Below are 22,062 nucleotides of genomic sequence, written 5' to 3'. Positions count from 1 at the left end.
GGAGAAGGTCACAAGGCAAGGAACTGAGAGCAGCCTCTGGCTGACAGCCTGCTAGAAAGGAGGCCCTCAGTGTTGCAGGCTGCAAGGAATTAAAGGTTGCCAGCAGCCACATGGTCTTGGAAGCAGAGGAAACTGCAGGCTGGGCCAAGGTACTGCAGATGGAGCCCAGGGTCTCACCCATGCTAGGCAAGAGCTCTGCTACTGTTACAACTCTCAGCCCCTGACCTGCGCTTTGATTAAAACTTTGTGAGACCTAAAAGCAGAGCATCTAGTTAAACCATGTTCAGACTCCTGACCCACAGAAAGTGTGAGACAATAACATGTCTTGTTTTAAACCCCTAAGTTCGTGGTAATACTATTATGTAGGAATAGATATCAAATGTAATTCTTAGTTATGGGCTTATATAAAAATTTCAAATCAATTTTTATATTATGGTCTTTTACTTAGTTTATTGGATTTTATCTAATATTTTTTATAAATAATGGAACTACTGGGACTCTCCCCTGGAAGACCATATACCAAATTATAAACAAGAACAACAAAACCCTGAAAATGGATGATCTCCCCTTGTATTTTCCATTCTTCCTCCTTTGAATGAGAACATTTATTCATTCATATTTATCTTATAGCCTTGCTCATTTAAATAAACTATATCTATGAAAGCACTCCATAATTTTAGCCTTAGAATTCCTTTAAATTGTTATTGAAAATTGTAATATTCCCTGTTAATATAGTACTGTTTGGGGGCTAGAACTGTAGCTCAGTGGCAGAGTGCTTGCCTAGCATGCGTGAGGCACTGGGTTTGGTCCTCAGCACCTCATAAAAATAAATAAATTAAATAAAGGCATTATGTCCATCTACAACTACAATTTTGTTTAATATAGTACTGGGCTGGGTTTGTGGCTCAGTGGTAGAGTATTTGCCTAGCATGTGTGAGGCCCTAGGTTCGATTCTCAGTACCACATATAAATAAATAAAATAAAGATCCATTGACAACTAAAAAATATTTTAAAAAATATAGTACTATATGGTTTAAAAAGATGTTTTTTTTTCATGTGTAAGTTTTTCTAATAAATTTTAGAATAGCATTTAATTCACAGAAATGTGATTTAGGCAAAATTATAGATTATTTGCTTTACACTAACAGTATCTATTCCTCCAAATGAGCTTCCTCTATGCTCTTTAAATGTTCTTTATTTATTTATCTTTTTTGTGTTACTGAGGACTGTACCTAGGGGGCTTTATCCTCAGCATTTTTTTTTTTTTTTTTGGTACCAGGGATTGAACTCAGGGGCACTTGACCACTTCTTGTATTTTATTTAGAGACAATAAAAAATACACTTTCTGTATTTTATTTAGAGACAAGTTCTTAGTTGATTCGCACCTTGCTGTTGCAGAGGCTGGCTTTGCAATTGTGATCCTCCTGTCTCAGCCTCCGGAACCACTGGGATTATAGGCATGCGCCACCATGCTGGCTCTTCAGGCCTTTTTTGTGTATGTGGTGCTGGGGATTGAACCCAGGGCCTTGTGCATGTGAGGCAAGCACTCTATCAACTGAGCTATATCCCCAGCCTGCCTTCCTCCTCAGCTGTTTTTGAGGCAGAGTCTCACTTGGTTGCTAAAAATGGCCTTGAACTTGTGATCCTTTTGCCTCAGTTTCCTGAGTCACTGGGATTACAGGTGTGTGCCACTTTTGTTCACCACTTATGGTGAACAAAAATGTCTGTAATCTAAAGCAATCATTTCTTTTTTTTCCTTATTTAAACACCTATTAAAAGTCATACATGATGACATCACTTTAGTAAATAAACCAACCACTTATTTTAAAAAATAGTTCAGGATTTAAAAAATTATATAAATTTATAATTTTAGTCTTCCTGCTCAAAAACAAGGTGTTTTAAAATATTCACTTGAAATAATTTTTATTAATATTGATAAAAGAAAATTTACTCAAAGCTTATCATGGTGGCTCAAACCTGTAATTCCAGCTACTTGGGAGGCTGAGGGAGGAGGATCTCAAGTTTGAGACCAGCCTCAGAAACTTAGCAAGACCCATCATAGAGAAGAGAAAAATTGCTCAGATTCATTTTGAATATCCTTTTATTACTTTCAGGTACATCATTAACATGATATATTAGAGAAAAATATTTCAGCCTGACAAAAATAGCATTTCCCAAAAGTAATATTTCCAGTAACAACTTATCTAGTGACTACTTGACAGCAAATATAGTGAAATATCTCACACCCACCCTATACAGGGTAATAAATATTCCTGTAATGCATCATATAGAAAGAGACTGGACTGGTTTTATAGAACCTTAAGGAATAATGGGTTAGTTCTCTGAACAAATACAAATTATGTAAGAGATTAATTTAAATCAAAGATTTTTCCAGCACAGTTTCCCATGTTCCTTAAAACTCTGTTCTATATCATGAAACTGCTTATCCTAGATTAATAATGCATTGAAGCCAGGTGTGAGTGCACACCTGTAATCCCAATGACTTGGGAGGCTGAGACAGGAGGATCACAAATTCAAAGCCAGCCTCAGCAGTTTAGCAAGACCCTGTCTCAGAATAAAAAATAAAACAGGGTTGGGGATGTTGCTCAGTGGTTAAGTACCCCTGGGTTTAATCTTTGGAACCAAACAAACAAACAGATATAAATGACAAAGGAAATCTCAACAAATTTCAAAGAAGGAAGTTAAACAGACTTCACTCTCTAATAGAAAGGAACAATAAAAGTTTTTTTTTTTAAATAACTATTTAGAACACTAAAATGCTACCAAATAATTCATGGGTTCAAGAGTAAATCATGATTTGGCAAAGGAATCTTATATATGACAAAACCACAGGCAATAAAAGAAAGCTTAGATAAACTGGTCTCCATTAAAATGAAATTTTTTTTCTGTTTTAAAGAACACTAACAAGAAGATGCTCAGAAGCAGGGTGTGTTGCACCCCTGTAATCTCAATGACTCAGGAGGCTGAAGCAGGAGAATCTCAAGTTCAAGTTCAGCGTTGATGACTTAGGGAGACCCTATCTCAAAATAAAATCTAAAAAGGGCTGGAAATGTAATTCAGTTGTAAAGTGCCACTGGATTCAATCCCCTCCCCCACTCTCCCAAAAAAGGTGGACAGAAAACCCACAGAATGGAACGTCATGTTTGCAAATCATAAATCTGACAAGAAATTTGTACTTAGAATAAATATAGAACTCTTAAAGTCTCAATAATTTTTTTAAAAAGTAAAAAATGGAAAAGGATCTGAATTTCTCCAAAGAACATACAAATGGCCAATAAGCATATGAAAAGACACTCAACATCATTAGGCATTAGAAGAATGAAAATCAAATGACAGTGAGATACAACTTCATAGTCAGTAGGATGTCATGATAATCAGTAGGATATTTTGATGTCAGTAGAACGTCATAATAACCGATAGGAACTCTCATTTTTTTTTTTTTTGTGGGTGATAATGCAAAATGATACAGCCACTTTGGAAGCCAGTTTGGCAATTTCTTACAAAATTAAACAGACTCTTCACATATGATCCAGCAATCCCACTCCTTGGTATTTACCTAAATGAATTAAAAACTTATGTCAACATATAAACCTGCATGTGAATGTTTATAGCAGCTTCATTCATAATTGCCAAACTATGGAAATAACCAAGATGACTGAAAATTGATGAATGAATAAACAAACTGTGGTACATTCATACAAAGGACTGTTATTCAGTGATAAAAAGAAATAAGCTATCAAGTCAGAAAAAAAAATACATGGAGGAAACTTCAATGCATATTGTTAAATTTTAAAAAGCCAATTTGAAAGGCTACATACTATTTGATTCTAACTATATTACATTCTGGGAAAGCCAAACTATGAATACAGTAAAAAGATCAGTGGTTGCCAGGTACTTGAAGGGAGGAAGGGATAAGTAGGTAGAGCACAGGTGATTTTTAGGACAGTGAATCTATTCATTAGACATTCGTCAAAACTCCTTAGAATGGGAGCTGGGTGTGTAGTTTAGTGGCAGAGTGCTTAGCATGCAGAGACCCTAACACTGAAAAAAAGAAAAGAAACCCTAGAATACACAACACACAAAGAATGAACCTTTTTTAATGTAAACTGTGGACTTCAAAGGAAAAAGAATCTGCTGAAGGATAAACAATGCAAAATAAAAATAATGCAGCCATAGAAGTCATAATAGCAGGGGCTGGGATGTAGCTCAGTGGTACAGCTCTTGCCTGGCATGCATGAAGTCCTGGATTCAATCCCCAGTACTCCCCCCCCCAAAAAAAAAAAGGAAAAGAAAGTCTTAATAACAAGTGTTGGTAAGAATGCAGAGAAATTGTCACTCTCATATACTGTTGGTGCGAATATAAAATAGTGCGGCTGCTTTGAAACACAGTGTGGTAGTTCCTCGAAATGATTAAGTATAGAATTATATAACCCAGCCATTTCACTCTTTGATATACTCTGAACAGAAATGAAACATAGAAGTTCTGCTAAGGCTGGGTTGATCTTGAAAAGGGGCAGCTTTTCTGCCATAAAGTAGTCTCAGTGGGTGATGTAAATGCATAGCAGCACTATCAGAGGAAGTGACAATTTGAGAGAGAAGGATAAGCATCTCTCCTAACCTGAGGCCACCATAGTGGTTGGGGCAAGCACATTCCTGACTGAGGTTGTATCAGACAGAAGAGATTTTAAGACAAGAAATATTACTAAAGACAAAGAGGTACATTTCATGATGACACTAGCATCAGTACATTAAGAAGACATAGCTGCACACACCTATAATCCTAGTGGCTCAGGAGGCTGAGACAGGAAGATCGTGAATTCAAAGCCAAACTCAGCAAAAGTGAGGTGCTAAGCAACTCAGTGAGACCCTGTCTCTAAATTAAAAAAAAAAAATAGGATTGGGGATATGGCTCAGTGGTTGAATGCCTCTGAGTTTAAAATATATATATATATAACAATGATAAATTACATATATACTTAATAAGAGCCTCAAAACATATGAAGAAAAACATGAAAGAAGTCAAAAGGGAAATAATTCAGCAATAATAGGCAAAATTTTCTTTTTATTTTTCCCTCCCCCACCTTTTCCCCCTTCCTTCTTTCCTTCCTTCCTTCCTTTCTCTTTCTCTTTTCTTTCTTCATTTTTTTTTTCTGATACTGGGGATTGAACCGGGGACTGCTTTGCCACTAAGCCACATCCCCATACCTTTTTTTAAAGTTTGAGACAAAGTCTTGCTAAATTGTTGAAGCCAGTCTTGAACTCATGATCCTCCTGCCTCAGCCTCCCTAGTCACTAGGATTACAGGTTTACACCACCACACCTGGTTCCCAGCCCCTTTTCATTTTTTTTTTTTTAAATTTTTGAGGCAGGTTCTCACTAAATTGCCCAATCTGGCCTTAAACTTGAAAACCTCCTGTCTCAGCCTTCTGAGTAGCTGGGATTACAGGTATGGGTCACTGCACCTTGATGTAGGCAAAGGTCCCCTAATCTCAAGAATTGACAGACCAACTAGAGAAAAGACTTGAACTACACTATTGTAGTGTTGGCAAAATAAAGCCCCCAATGATGTCCACATCTTAATCTCCAGCACTGGATGTAAGGGCCATCTAGCTGTGACATCTGTCACCCCACCACTGATGGCCAGGGTTGAATCAGCTGATCTGGCTGGTTAGGCAGGTATGGACTTCCTCCTTCACCACTTCATGTGCAATGTGCATCCCTCCTAAAGCTGAACCCTCAGTGGAAGAGGATGACCTTTCCTGGTAGAGAAAGACTGTTCTTTGGTCAAGGATGTATGAGCAGCTACACTCCCCTGCTAGAACCTCCAAACAAACTCTTAATCCCCAGTACCTAGAAATATGTTACTTAACATGACAAATGAGATTCAGTCGCCGTGATTAAATTAAATATCTTAAGATTTGGAAAATATCCTGGATTATCTGGGTGGGCTCAATGTAATTACAAGGGTCCTCATAAGTGAAAAGGAGGCAGGAGAGTATAAGAGTGATACATGCAAGAAAGACACCACCAGCTCATTGCTGAGGATTTTTTGGGGGGTGGAGGGTACTAGGGATTTGACCCAGAGTTGCTCTACCGCTGAGCTATATCTCCAGCCTTTTTAAATTTTTTTATTTTGAGACAGGTTCTTGCTCAATTGCCAAGGATGGCCTGTAACTTGTGATCCTCCTTCTTAGCCTCTGTAGTAGCTGAGATTACAGTGTGCACCACCACACCTGACTTCTTTGCTGACTTTGAAGACAAAGGAGGGCCATGAGCAAACTGAATGAAACCGAAAAGACAACATATCAATATTTACAAGACATAGATAAAGCAGTGCTGAAAGGAAAAATCTCACAACATTAAATTTCCAATAGAAGAATTTAGAAAAAGAAGACCAAGAGCCAGGTGTGATGGTGCATGCCTGTTATGCCAGCTACTAAGGAGGCTGAGTCAGGAGGATTGCAATTTAGAGGCCAGCCTCAGCAATTTAGTGACACCCTGTCTCAAAATAAAAATAAAAGGGGCTGGGAGTGTAGTTCAATGGTAGAGCATGCTTGGGTTCAATCTCCAGTACAAAAAATGAAAAGAAAAGAAAGAAAAAAAGAAGAGTAAAATAAACCCAAAGACAGCAAGCAGAGGAGGGAAATGACAAAGATCAGAAATCAATGTGAAAACAGAAGAACAACAGAGAAAAAAATCAAAGAAACAAAAGTTGGTTCTTTGAATAACACCAATAAAATTGACAACCCTCTAGCAAGATGAGAGGGGGGAGGAATGTAGACACAAATTATGAATATTGAGAACGAAACAGAGTGCTGGGCTGATAGTGCACACACACCTGTAATTCCAGCAACTGGGAAGGCTGAGGCAGGAGGATAGCAAGTTCAAGTCCAGTCTCAGCAATTTAACAAGGTCTTAAGCAATTTAGCCAGACCCTCTCTAAAAAATAAAAAGAGCTGGAGTTGTGGCTCAGTGGTAAAGCGTCCCTGGGTTCAGTCCCTGTACAAAAATAAATAAATAAAAAGAAACAAGGGATATCATCACAGTCCCTGTGGACATCAAAGGACAATAAGGAATACCACAAACCATTTTACATGAAAACTTACCAACTAAGATGAAATGCACCAATACTTCTAGAAATACAAACTACTACGATGCATGCAATATAAAAATACAAAACTTAAATAGTCCTATATTTCTTAAAGAAATTGAGTTCTTAATCTTCAAAATCCCACGTAAAATGGTGTAGCCACTTTGGAAAATAGTTTGGCAGTTTCTCAAGAAGTTAAAACATATAATTACTATGACCCATCAATTCCACTTCTAGGTACGTTCACAAAAGAATTGAAAACAGGTGTTTAGATGAAAACTTGTATGCGAATATTGCACCACTATTCGTAATAGCCCAAACATGGAAACAACCCAAATGTCCATCAACAGATGAATAGATAAACAAAATATGGCATATTATTCTGTTATAAAAAGAAATGAAGTACTGACATATGCTGCAACATGGATGAACTTTGAAAACATTATACTAAGTGAAAGAAACCAGATACAAAAGACCATATATTATACAATTCCATTTATATGAATTATCCAGAGTTGGCAAATCCATATAAACAGAAAGTATATTAGTGGTTGCCAAGGGCTGGGGAGAATGGGAATGGGGAACAACTGCTTAATGTATTTCAACTGCTTAGGGTTTCACTTTTGGGGTGATGAAAATGTTCTGGAATTAGATAGTGGTAATGATTGCACAACATCATGAAATTACTTAATGTCAATTGTACACTTTAAAATGGCTAAATGGGAAAATTGATGCTATGTGTATTTTACTACACTAAAGAAACAACTTTTTCAAAAGAATCATACACCATGATCATGTTCCATGGATGCATATCTGGTTCAATATTCAAAATCAATCAATGTAATCCATCACATTAAAAAGTTAAAAAAGAAGAATCACAGAATCATATCAATTGATACAGAAAAAGATTTGACAAAATTCAACAATCAATCCTGATAAACATTTACAGAAAACTAGGAATAGAAGGTAATTTCTTTAATTTGATTTAAAAAACCTACAAAAAATCTTACAGCTAACATTATACTTACTGGTGAAACACTAAACGTTCTCTCCTTAAAAACAGGAACAAGGCAGAGATGACTCTTCTCATTATATTCAACATAATACTGGATGTTTGGGCTGGGGTTGTAGCTTAGTGAGGTGGGGTTATATCTCAGTGGTGGAGAGCTTGCCTAGCACATGAGGCACTGGGTTTGATTTTCAGCACCACATAAAAATAAATAAATAAATAAAAGGTATTGTGTCCATCTATGACTAAAAAATATTTTTTAAATACTGGGTGTATTTATAGCCAGTGCATCAAGGAAATAAAAGATATCTTGATTGGAAATAAATGAAAGTGTTCTTATTTTCAGATGACATGATTGTCTATATAGAAAATCTATAAAAGAATTCCTAGAATTAACAAGTGAGTTCAATAAAGTCACAGCAAATAATCCAATTACAATAGAATCTTCAGGATAAACATAATAAATACTAAATCAATTGTGTTTTCATGTATCAGCAATTAACACATGGATACCAGACTTTAAAATATAATGTGGTAGATTACATTGAATGATTTTGAATATTGAACCAGATTTTCATCCATGGAACAAACCTCACTTCATCATGGTGCATGATTCTTTTTAAAGGGTTGGTTTTTGTTTTAATTTTTTTAGATGTTGATGAACCTTTATTTTGTTCATTTATTTATATGCAGTGCTGAGAATCAAACCCAGTGCCTCACACATGCTAGGCAAGCACTCTACTACTGAGCCACAATCCCAGCCCAAGAGTTTTTTTTTAATATTTATTTTTTGGTTGAAGTTAAACACAATACCTTTATTTTATTTATTTATCTTTGTGTGGTGCTAAGGATCGAACCCAGGGCCTCACACTTGCTAGGTGAGCACTCTACCACTGAGCCACAATCCCAGCCCAAAGGATTGTTTTTGATTGTACTAAAATACACATAGGATTTACAATTGCTCAGAAAAAAAATGAAATAAGAAGGTGTAAATCTGGCAGAACATACATAGGACTTTTATGTTGAACATTATAAAACATTGATAAAAAATTTAAAAGATTTAAATAAATGGAGAGACAGTCTGTGACCATTGATTGAAAGACTTAACACAGAAAAAGGTGCCAATTCTCTACAAATTGACATATAGGCTTAGTACAATTCCTATCAAAATCCTGGAGATACACACACACACACACACACACACGTTTTTTTGTTGTTGTTGTTGGTGAGGGGGTAACAGGGTTGAACCCAGGTATGCTAAATTTGCTGAGGCGACTTTGAACTTATGATCCTCCTGCCTCAGCTTCCTGAGCCACCTCCTGGTTGTGTGTGTCACCACACCAGGCGGCAATATTTTTTTTTTCTATTGAAACAGACAAGCTTATTCTAAAACGTATATGCAAGGAAAAGGGATTAAATTAACTAATGTAATTTATCTAAAATAATCTTGAAGAACAAGAATAAAGTGTAAGGACTCAGGCAACTGATTTCATGATTTATTATAGTAGTAATCCAGATTGTGTGACACTGGTACAGAGATAGACATAAATCAATGAAATAGATGGAGAACCTAGGAAACAGATCCACATGCATATGCTCAACTGCCTGGCATGGTGGCACATGCCTATAATTCCAGCGACTTGGGAGGCTGAGTCAGGAGGATCTCAGGTTCAAGGCCAGCCTCTGCAATTTTGCAAGACCTTATCTTGAACTAAAGATGCTAATAAGAAAAAGGGATGGAGGGGCTGGATGCAGTGGCACGTGCCTGTAATCCCAGCGGGTAGGGAGGCTGAGGCACGAGGACCACGAGTTCAAAGCCAGTCTCTGCAAAAAGCCAGGCACTAAGCAACTCAGTGAGAACCTGTCTCTAAATAAAATACAAAATAGAGCTGGGGAGTGTCTCTGGGCTCAATTCCCAGTACCACAAGAATATGCCCAGCTGATTTTTTAACAAAGGTGCAAAAGTAATTCAATGGAGGAAGGATAGACTTTTCAATAAATGGTGCTGTAGCGATTATACATTTATAGGCAAAATAATGAAACTCAATTTAAACTCACACCTCATAAAAATTAACTCAAAATGGATCTTGGTCTTAAGACATAAAACTATAAAAACTTTTAGGGAAAAAATGAGAAATATCTCAGAATCTAGAGCCAGGCAAAGTGTTCTTAAACTTAATACCCCAAAATGGGTAAGTTGAATTTCACCAAAATGTAAAAATTTGCTGTGAAAGAACCTATTTAGACTATGAAAAAAGTCAGGCTAAAGACTGGGAGAAAATATTTGCAAACCACATATTTGACAAAGGATTACTGTCTCAAAATTCAACAGGAAAAAAGCAAATAATTCAATTAGAAAAGGAGGAAAGATTGAACAATCATTTTACCAAAGAGGATATACAGAAGATAAATAAGCCCATGAAAAGATACTCAATACCATTAGCTACTAGAGATGCAAATTAAAACTATAAAAAGATATTACTACATGCCTATCAGAGTGGCTACAATAAAAAATAGTCACACCAAGTCCTGATAAGGATGTGGAAAAACTGGACACAATTTTGGTGGGAAGGTAAATGGTATAACCACTCAGAAAAAGTTTGACAGGTTTCATTTTATTTTGGTGTGTGTGGTCCTGAGGATTGAACCCAGGGGTGTGCTCTACCACTGAGTTATACCTCCACCCCTTTTGTAAATTTTCATTTTGAGACAGGGTTTCACTAAATTGCCAATGCTGGCTTCAAACTTGTAATCCTCCTACCTCAGCCTCCCAAGTAGCTGGGATTACAGGCATGAACCATCACATTTGGCAATTTTTTTGTGTGGGGGGTACCAGGCATTGAACCCAGGGCTGCTTAACCAATGAGCCACTTCCCCAGCCTTTTTTTTTTTTTTTTTTTTTTGAGACAGAGTCTCACTAAGTTGTTTAGGGCCTCACTAAATTGCTGAGGCTGGCTTTGAACTTGCAATCCTTCTGCTTCAGTCTCCCAGATTGCTGGGATTATAGGCATGAGCCACCACATTGGGTCACCTGACAATTGTGACCGTTTTGAAAACTAAACATAGCCTCCCAGTGGCTCGAGAGGCTGAGACAGGAGGATCACGAGTTCAAAGCCAGCCTCAGCAAAAGCAAGGTGCTAGGCAACTCAGTGAGACCCTGTCTCTAAAAATAAAACACAAAATAGGGATAGGATGTGGCTCAGTGGTCAAGTGCCCCTGAATTCAATTAAAAACGAAACATGTAACTTTTATATGAAATTATCATGCAACACAGCAATTATACTCCTAAGCATTTATCCTAGAGGACTGAAAACTTATTTGCGGGGGAGTACTAGGGATTGAACTCAGGGGCACTCAATCTCTGAGCCACATTTCTAGCCCTATTTTGTATTTTATTTAGAGACAGGGTCTCACCAAGTTGCTTAGTGTCTTGCTTTTTGCTGAGATTGACTTTGACTTTGTGACCCTCCTGCCTCAGCTTCCCAAGCTGCTGAGATTATAAGCATGTGCCACCGGCTGAAAACCAAACTTAAATTCACACAAAGACCAATATAGGGGCTGGTAATAGTGGTAGAGTACATGCTTTATATGCATGAGGCCTTGGGTTATATCCCCAGCATCAACCAGATGAACAAAATAAAAAAAGGCCTGTGCATGAATGTTTCTAGCAGCTATAATTATAACAGGTAATAACTGGAAACAACAGAGATGTCCTTCAATAGGTGACAAGTTAAAACAATCTATGATATATCCATAAAACAGAATACTATTTGGTAACAAAAAGGAACTATTTTTTAAGAATTTTTTTAGGAGGCTGGGGATATAGCTCAGTTGGTAGAGTGCTTACCTCACACGCACAAGGCCCTGGGCTCAATCTCCAGCACCGTAAAAAGTTTTTTTTTAGTTGTAGATGGACACAATACCTTTATTTATTTATTTTTATGTGGTGCTGAGGATGGAACCCAGTGCCTCACACATGCTAGGCAAGCACTCTACCACTGAGCTACAACCCTGCCTGGAACTAACTATTGATATACACAACAACTTGGGTAAATCTTCAAAGAATTCTGCTAAGTGCAAAATAAATAAATAAATAAAGCAAATCCTAAAATGTATGATTCCAGTTATATAACATTCTTTTGTTTTTGCACCAGAGATGGAACCCAGGGGCGCTCAACCACTAAGCCAACATCCCCAGCCTCATACATACATACATACATACATACATATTTTTAATTTAGAGACAGGGTCTTGCTAAGTTGCTAAGGCTGGCTTTGAAGTTGTGATTCTAACTTCAGCCACTGGGATTTCAGGCATGCACCATTGTGCCCAGCTTTATATAACATTCTCGAGATAACAAAATTATTGAAATGGACACCAGATTAGTAGTTACCAAAAGTTAAGGATGGAGGGTAGGAGGAAAGCAGATGTGCCTGCATGAGAGTAATATGAGGCATCCTTGTTGATGAAAAAAATCATGTACGACTATCAATGTCAGTATCCTGGTTGTGATATGGTACTACAGTTTTGTAAGATGTTACCATTAGGGAATACTGGGTAAACTGTACAGGGGATCTCTCTGATTTCTTAGGACTACATGTGAATCCATAGTTAACTCATAATAAAAAGTTTAATTTGTAAAATAGGATGGGATACAGAGAAAGTGATGCTTAGAGGGAAATTCACAGCTTTAAATATCTGTATCAGAAAAGGAGGGATCTAGCCAATAACCTATGCTTCTGTCTTAAGAAACCAGAAAAAGAAGGGCAAACACTCAAAGCAAATGTAAGAAAGAGTAAACATGAGAACGGAAATCAATGAAACAGAAAAAAAAAATAGGCAAAATCAAAGGAATTAAAAGTGGGTTCTTTGAAAAGATCTATAAAATTGACAAAACTTAGCCGGGTGTGGTGGCACACACCTGTAATCCCAGCAGTTTGGGAGGCTGAGGCAGGAGGATCATGAGTTCAAAGCCAGCATTAGGAACAGCGAAGCACTAAACAACTCAGTGAGACCTTGTCTCTAAAATAAAAAAAATTGACAAAACTTTAGCTAGATTGACCACATTAAAAAAAAAAGAGAGAGAGAGAAGACATAAAATTACCAAAATCAGGCTGGGCACAGTGGTGCACACCTGTATTTCTGGTAGAAATTGGGATCTGGACCGTGTTCTACAGAGTGGAGGAATGAACACTGGGAATACTGAAATAAGAAAGTGAGCAGAAATTTATTATTATTATTATTATTATTATTATTATTATTATTATTATTATTATTATTATTTGGTACTGGGGATTGAGCCTAGGAGCGTTTGACCACTAAGCCACATCCCTACCACATCCCTACCCCTTTTTTATATTTTATTTAGAGACAGGGTCTCGCTGAGTCACTTAGGACCTCACTAAATTGCTGAGGCTATCCTTGAACTTGTAATCCTCCTGCCTCAGCCTCCTGAGCCGCTGGGATTACAAGCTTGCACAATCACGTCCAGCTGCAAGCAGAAATTTATTAGGGAAAGTTAAGGTTCAAAAGTTTAAGAAAGCTCCCAAGGGAGAGTATGGAAGGGGCAAGAGTGCTGCTGTGGTCTCTTGCATTCCCTCTCCTAAAGGCACATGAGGGGAAGTTGACTGACCCACTTATAACCCATCCTTGAGATTTTAATTGTTGCAAGCACAGGCTCTGGCGAAATTGTATAATTGTCTTTTTGTGAGGAGTCTTGTCCCTTTTGGGAAACAGATGTTGTTTGACATGCTGGAGCATATCAAATGGCAGAGCATACCTCAAACAATGATCCTCACATCCGTCCTCCTTATCAACCCTCATCATTCTTTCCTGCTCTGACTGCCTATTTCCCCTACCTCACCTGCAATCCCAGCTACTTGTGAGGCTGAAGCAGGAGGGTCACAGGTTCAAGGCCAGCCTGGGAAACTTAATGAGACCCTGTCTCAAAATAAAATAAAAAGGACTGGGGATTCCGCTCAGCAGTAGAGCCCTGCTGGGTTCAGTCCCTAGCACCAAGAAGAATAAAAGAAAGAAAAAAGAAACCCCCAAATCAGGAATGGAAGAGGACATGACTACCTACTCTACAGAAAATAAGGGATTATATCGACAATTTTATGCCCACACATTAGAAAACTTAGATGAAAGGGATAAATTTCTAAAAAGATACAGATTATCAAAATTAACCCAATAAGCAGTGAAAAATATAAATATTCCTATAACGAGAAGTTGAATTAGTAATTTAAAATAGCCCCCAAAAGAACAGCTCAGTTCCAATAGCATTGTTGAATTTTTTTTCTTTTTTCGTTTTCTTTTTTCCTTTCCTTTTTTTTTAAATTTTACTAGGAATTGAACCCAAGGCTTCAAGCATGTTAGACAAGTACTCTACCATTAAGGTACATCTCCAGCCCTTTTAACTTTTTATTTTGAGACTAAAGTCTCACTAAATTGCCCAGACTGACCTCGAATTTGAGATCCTTCTATCCCAACCTCTTGAGTGTCTGGGATTACAGGAATATGCCACCACACTCAGATTCCATCAAATATTAAAAGAAATATTACTAGCCAGGCATGGTGGCACATGCCTGTAATCTCAGTGGCTTGGGAGGCTGAGGCAAGAGGATTGCAAGTTCAAAGCCAGTCTCATCAACTTAGCAAGGCACTTAGCAACTGAGGAAGACCCTGTCTCTAATAAAATATAAAAAAAAAAGTCTGGGGTGTGGCTCAGTGGTTAAGCACCCCTGGGTTCAATCCCCAGTACCAAAACAAAAGAAATATTACCAATCCTTCAAAAACTTTCAGAAAGAAGAGGGGGAATTGGGTCCAGTGGCACACGCCTGTAATTCCAGCAACTCAGGAGGCTAAAGCAGAAGAATTTCAAGTTTGAGGCCAGCCTCAGCAACTTGGTGAGATCTTGTCTAAAAAAAAATAAAAAGGACTGGGATATAGGAGGTAAAGCACCCTTGAGATCAATCCCTAGTGAAAGAGAGAAAGAGAGGAAGTGAGGAAGGAAGGAAGGAATGGAGGGAGGGATGGAGGGAGGGAAAAGGAGGGGAGGGGATGGGAGGGGATGGGAGGGGAGGGAGGGAAATAAGGAAAATAGAGGGAGATAGAATATTTCCCAATTCTGAGATCAGTATAACTCCATACCATACCAATATCAGAAAAAAAAATCACAAGAAAACTGAAGATTGATATTCCTATTAACATAAATAACAAGAATCCTTAACAAAATATTAACATAAATAACAAGAATCCTTAACAAAATATTAACCAATTGAATTGATAAACAATTATACAGCTGGGCACAGTGGTGCACACCTGAAATCCCAGTGGCTCAAGAGGCTGAGATAGAAGGATCGAGAGTTCAAAGCCAGCCTTAGCAACAGTGAGGTGCTAAACAACTCAGTAAGACCCAGTCTCTAAATAAAATACAAAATAAGGCTGGAAAGGTGGTTCAGTAATCGAGTGCCCTTGAGTTCAATCCCCGGTATACCCCCCCCCCCAAAAAAAAACCCCAATTATACACTATGTTTAAGTGGGATTTATCTTTGGTATACAAGACTGATATAAAATCAATATGTGGCCGGGCATGGTGGTGCATGCCTGTAATTCCAGCGGCTCTCTAGGCTGAGACAGGAGGATCGTGAGTTCAAAACCAGCCTCAACAAAAAGTGAGGCACTAAGCAATTCAGTGAGACCCTGTCTCTAAATAAATAAAATACAAAATAGGGCTGAGAATGTGGCTCAGTGGTCGAGTGCCCCTGAGTTCAATCCCTGGTACCAAAATATATATATATGATCTATATATGACCAATATATGAAAATTAACTTTTTTTTTTAACCCAGGGCCTCCATACTAGGCAAACAGACAACCACTGCATTACACCCTCAGCCCTTTTTTTTTGGGGGGGGTACTGGGGATTGAACTCAGGGGCTCTTGACCACTGACTCACATCCCCAGCCTTATTTTGTATTTTTTTTTTTTAATTTAGAGACAGGGTCTCACTGAGTTGCTTAGCACCTCACTTTTGCTGAGGCTGGCTTTGAACATATGATACTCCTGCCTCAGCCTCCTAAACTGCTGGGATTACAGGTGGGTGCCACTGTGCCTAGCCTTTTTTTTTTTTTTTTTGAGACAGGATCTCCCTAGATGGCCCAGGTTGTCCTGAAATCTTTGAATTTGTGATCTTCCTCTATCTCAGCTTCCAGAGAAGCCAGGATTACAGGCGTGTGCCACTGCACCCAGCTTCAACTGAATGTTTATATACAATCAATAACCCAGAACTGAAATTTTAAAAACTAGCCAGGTGTGGTGGCACATGTCTGTAAGCCTGAATACTTGGGAGGCTGAAGCAGGAGGATTGAAAGTTTGAGGCCAGACTTGGCAATTTATTTAAAACCTTAAATTAAAAAAATGTAACCTCCTTGTACTTGATTGCTCAGCTATCTTCACAGCCCCACACGCTTGGGGGAAGGGGGAGGAACTTCTCTACAATAAGATTTTTTTTTTAAATAAGAAAAAATAATAAACTTAGTTTCTGTACAAGAAAAAAAAAATTAAATAAAAAATTAAAATTAGAGATTTTGGGGCTGGGATTGTGGCTCAGAGGTAGACACTTGCCTAGCACGGGCCGGACCCAGGTTCCATCCTCAGCACCACATAAAAATAAAGGCATTGTGTTGTGTCCATCTACACCTAAAAAATTAAATATTTTTTAAAAAGTAGAGATTTCATGAAGTTGAAAATTGACCTTGTGAAAAAAGATTAATATATCTTTGGAAAAGTAGGCCATGAATCATAATAGTATTTGATAGGAAACTGAGATAAGATTATGGGATTAGTGTTTTTTTAAATATTTACTGTTTAGTTGTAAGTGGACACAATACCTTTATTTTATTTTTATGTGATGCTAAGGATCGAACCCAATGCCTCACACGTGCTAGGCAAGTGCTCTTCCTCTGAGTCACAACCCCAGCCCTGGGATTAGTATTTTTGAGAATACAAACCACTGGACTAATGGGTTTTGTTGTATTTTTATACCCTTTGGAGAAGGTTGAATATGATTATTAATCACGAGGTCTCTAAGACTTAAGAGAATTCACAAGAGAAAGAAGTCTTGTTTGAGGTATTCATATTATTTTACTATCACTAAAATGCGTTTCTAGTTAGTTGAAGTTCCTACTGTGACATTCTTTTGAGGGCTGGTACAGGAGATTGAACTCAGGGGCACTCGACCACTGAGCGACATCCCTAGTCCTAATTTGTATTTTATTTAAAGACAGGGTCTCACGGAACTGCTTAGCGCCTTGCTGTTGCTGAGGCTGGCTTTGAACTTTCGATCCTCCCAAGCCACTGAGATTACAGGCATGCACCACGGTGCCTGGCTACTATGACATTCATGATATACATGTCTTTTTTTTTTTTTTTGGTAGCACAGAGGATTAAATCCTGGGGTGCTTTACCACTGAGCTACATCCCCAGTTCTTTTATTTTTTTTGTGAGACAGTCACAAAGTTGCTTAGGGCCTCACTAACTTGCCAAGGCGGGCCTCATACTTCGTCAGCCTTCCACGTCCCTGGGGTTACAGGCCGTGCTACCATGTCCAGTTTACGCAATATCATTTTAAACAGATTTATTGTTACCTCTTTGTAGTACAGTACTTACCATTATGACTTCTATTGTCTTTTTATATGTTTGTTGTGGAGAATATTTTATTCACTATAAAGTTGTCACAAGAAATTATGTGTGGTAGAAAGTATTTGTTATAGGAAAATAGATTGTAAATCAGCTCAACAGAGGCTTTTTTTGGTTGGTTTTTTTAAAAAATTTTTTTTAGTTGTAGATGGGCCTTTATTTTATTTATTTATTTTTCTGTGATGCTGGGGATCGAACCCAGTGCCTCACACGTGCTAGGCAAATGCTTTACCACTGAGCTACAGCCCCAACCCCATCAATAGAGGCTTTTAATGTATAATTTCACTAATACACAAGTGGCATGAATTCACTTGTTAGTTTTGGCTTTCTTCCTATGAAGCTGTTAGAGAAAATAAACTTGATTCCAACAGGTTCTATGCTAACATTGATGTGGCACTTATTCCCTTGACACACCACTTTTTTTCTTTTGTAATACTGTGAATTAAACCCAGGGGCACTCCACCACTGAGCTTACATCCCTGGCCCTTTCTTTTTGTCATACTGGGAACTGAACCCAGGGCATTGTGCATGCTAGGCAAATGCGTTAAAATTGAGCTACTTTGTATTTTTTATTCTTAGACAGAGTCTTGGTTAAATTGCTGATGCTGGCCTCTAACTTGCGATTCTCCTGCCTCAGACTGAGTCGCTAGGATTATAGGTATGCACCAGTGTCTAGCTCAGCTTTTTAATTTAATTTTATTTTTTTTAGTTCTTGAAGGGATTTTATTTACTTATATGTGGTGCTGAGAATCGAACCCTATGCCTCACACATACTAGGCAAGCCCTCTACAGCTGAGCCACAACCCCAGCCACTAAACTTTTTTTCTTAAGGGTCTTAAGTTTCTTGTTTTGCCTTCTTCACTTCAATTACTAAAATAATCCATATTTTCTTTGTTCATAATCTTGTCTCAATAAAAATTGAATCCTAAATGACTTTTTTTGAGGGGCAGAGAGTACTGGGGATTGAACCCAGGAGCACTTTACCACAGAACTACATTCTAAGCCCTTTTTTATTTTGAAATAGGGTCTTGCTAAGTTGCTTAGAGCTTTGCCAAATTGCTGAGGCTGGCCTCAAATTTTTGATCCTCCTGCTTTAACCTCCCACGTTGCTGGAGTACAACACCACACCTAGCATGACTAGCTATTTTGATTACAAAAAGTCTTATTGCAGAGATTAATACTCCCATGCCTTAGAAATGTAGTAAATTCTGTTCTTTTCCCTATTAAAAAAAAGTATACCCTTTCCCTGACACGGATGCTGCCTATAGCATTTATTTCTGTAATTTCACATTTGGTTGTAAAGCTTGTTTCAACGACTTCCCTATCCCTGCATCAATACCGCACTTATAAATATATTTATAAATGCAAATGTTGTAGTTTTATATATTCTAAAATATGGTTATCCTCCAATCATAATTGTTTTTAAAGTTTATTATTCTTGTGAATTTACTTTTCCAACTCTTTCAATTCAGCTGGACAAGTTCTTTTAAAAAGCCATAGTAAGCTGGGTGTGGTACACACACCTGTAATCCCAGTGACTTGGGAGGCTGAGACAGGAGGATTGCAAGCTTGAGGCCAACCTTGGCAATTTAGCAAGGCCCTAATTCAACAAGACCCTGTGTCAAAATTAAAAAGGGCTGAGGATGTAGCTCAGTGGTAAAGTGCCCCTGGGTTCAATCCCCAGCACCCCACCCTCACCCAAAAAAGCCCTACTGAGAATTTTAGTAGAAAAATATAGGAGGCACAGTCATCTGTACAATATTCAGTATTCCCAATCCAATACTGTTTACTTTATTAGTCATATTCTCCTCTTTTATAAAAAAAAAATCAGTACTGAGGATTGAACCCAGGGCCTTGTACGAGCTAAGTAAGCCTCTACCACTTAGTTATTTCCCATCTTTTTGTTTCTATTTATGACAGTGGAATGCATTACAATTCTTATTACACATACAGAGCACAATTTTTCATCTCTGGTTGTATAAAAGTATATTCACACCAATTCGTGTCTTCATACATGCACTTTGGATAATGATGTCCATCACATTCCACCATGATTTATAACCCCATGTCCCCTCCCTTCCCCTCCAACCCCTCTGCCCTATCTGGAGTTCATCTATTCCTCTCATGCTCCCTCTCCCTATCCCACTATGAATCAGAGAAAAAATTCAGCATTTTTTGGGGGGGATAGGCTAACTTCATTTAGCATTATCTTCTCCAACACCATCCATTTACCTGCAAATGCCATGATTTTATTCTATTTTATTGCTGAGTAATATCCCATTGTGTATATATGGCACATTTTTTTATCCATTCATCTACTGAAGGGCATCTAGGTTGGTTCCACAGTTTAGCTATTTTGAATTGTGCTGCTATAAACATTGATGTGGCTGTGTCCCTGTAGTATGCTATTTTTAAGTCCTTTGGGTATAGACCAAGGAGAGGGATAGCTGGGTCAAATGGTGGTTTTATTCCCAATTTTCCAAGAAATCTCCATACTGCTTTCCATACTGGCTGCACCAATTTGCAGTTACACCAGCAATGTATGAGTGTGCCTTTCCCCCCACATCCTCACCAACACTTATTGTTGTTTGTCTTCATAATAGCTTCCATTCTCACTGGAGTAAGATGAAATCTTAGAGTGGTTTTGATTTGCATTTCTCTAATTGCTAGTGATGATAAATGTTTTTTCATATTTTGTCGACTGATTGTATATCATCTTCTGAGAAGTGTCTATTCAGGTCCTTAGCCCACTTATTAATTGGGTTATTTGTGTGTGTGTGTGTGTGTGTGTGTGTTTGGTGTTTTAACTTTTTGAGTTCTTTATATACCCTAGAGATTAGTGCTTTATCTGATGTGTGAGGGATAAAGATTTTCCCAAGATGAAGGCTTTCTATTCACCTCACAGATTGTTTCTTTTGCTAAGAAACTTTTTAGTTTGATTCTGTCCCATTTTTTGATTCTTGAGTTTAATTCTTGCGCCAAAGGAGTCTTGTTAAAGAAGTCGGGGCCTAATCCCACATGATGGAGATTAGGGCCTACTTTTTCTTCTATTAGACACAGGTCTCTGGTTTTATTCCTAAATCCTTGATCCATTTTGAGTTTTGTGCATGGTGAGAGGTAGGGGTTTAATTTCATTTTGTTGCATATGGATTTCCAGTTTTCTCAGCACCATTTGTTGAAGAGGCCATCTTTTCTCCAATTCATGTTTTTGGCACCTTTGTCTAATACAAAATAATTGTAATTTTGTGGGTTAGTCTCTGTGTCCTCTATTCTGTACCATTGGTCTACCAGTCTGTTTTGGTGCCAACCCCATGCTGTTTTTGTTACTATTGCTCTGTACTATAGTTTAAGGTCTGGTATAGTGATGCCACCTGCTTCACTCTTCCTGCTAAGCATTGCTTTAGCTATTCTGGGTCTCTTATTTTTCCAGATGAATTTCATGATTGCTTTTTCTATTTCTATGAGTAATATCATTGGGATTTTGATCAGAATTCCATTAAATCTGTATAATGCTTTTGGATGTATGGTCATTACAGAACCCTAAAGAAGTCAAAGACCTTAGAAGATGGAAAGATCTACCTTGCTCTTGGATAGGCAGAATTAATATTATCAAAATGACTATTTCCCACCTTTTAAGAAAATTGTTTTTAGACAAGGCCTTGCTAGCTGAGGCCGACCTTAAATTTATGATTCTCCTGCCTCAGCCTCCTGAATTGCTGGGATTACAGAAGGGCACCACCATGCCCAGTAGAGTGGTCATTTTAAAATAACCTGTCTCATGAGTTCCAATTGGTTAAGGATATCTGCTTTATCTTTGGTAATTTTAAAAAAATATAACAGGGCATGTAGTTCAATGAAAAACACCTGCCTACCATGCATGAAGCCCTGAGCTCCATTCCCAGCACCATACACACATAAATATGTATTCTAGAAAAGCATCCATTTAATTGGAAGTATCATCATTTCAAGCTTTTCTAGAAAAGACTCCATAAATTTTGAGTAGTTATTTGCACACTTATTAAAAATTTTTTTCTCTGCAAAAAACAAGTGTGCACACATATACTATCTCTGGAGGTTACATAGGAGTAAAATAAAAGAGTTTTCCAGGTCAGCCTGGGAGTCATATGGATAATATCACAGGCTAAACTGTCTTCACAGCCCTTATTTCTGGTAGGCTAACTGTACAACTTATTTTTAGAGTCGTACATAGCACTCTTACAAAAAGGATGACTGACTACTGTGTTG

This window comes from Marmota flaviventris, chromosome X (assembly GCF_047511675.1).
Source record: "Marmota flaviventris isolate mMarFla1 chromosome X, mMarFla1.hap1, whole genome shotgun sequence".
In the NCBI taxonomy this organism is placed as follows: domain Eukaryota; kingdom Metazoa; phylum Chordata; class Mammalia; order Rodentia; family Sciuridae; genus Marmota; species Marmota flaviventris.
The sequence above is the reverse complement of the archived record's forward strand: the minus strand, read 5'-3'. Positions refer to the sequence as shown.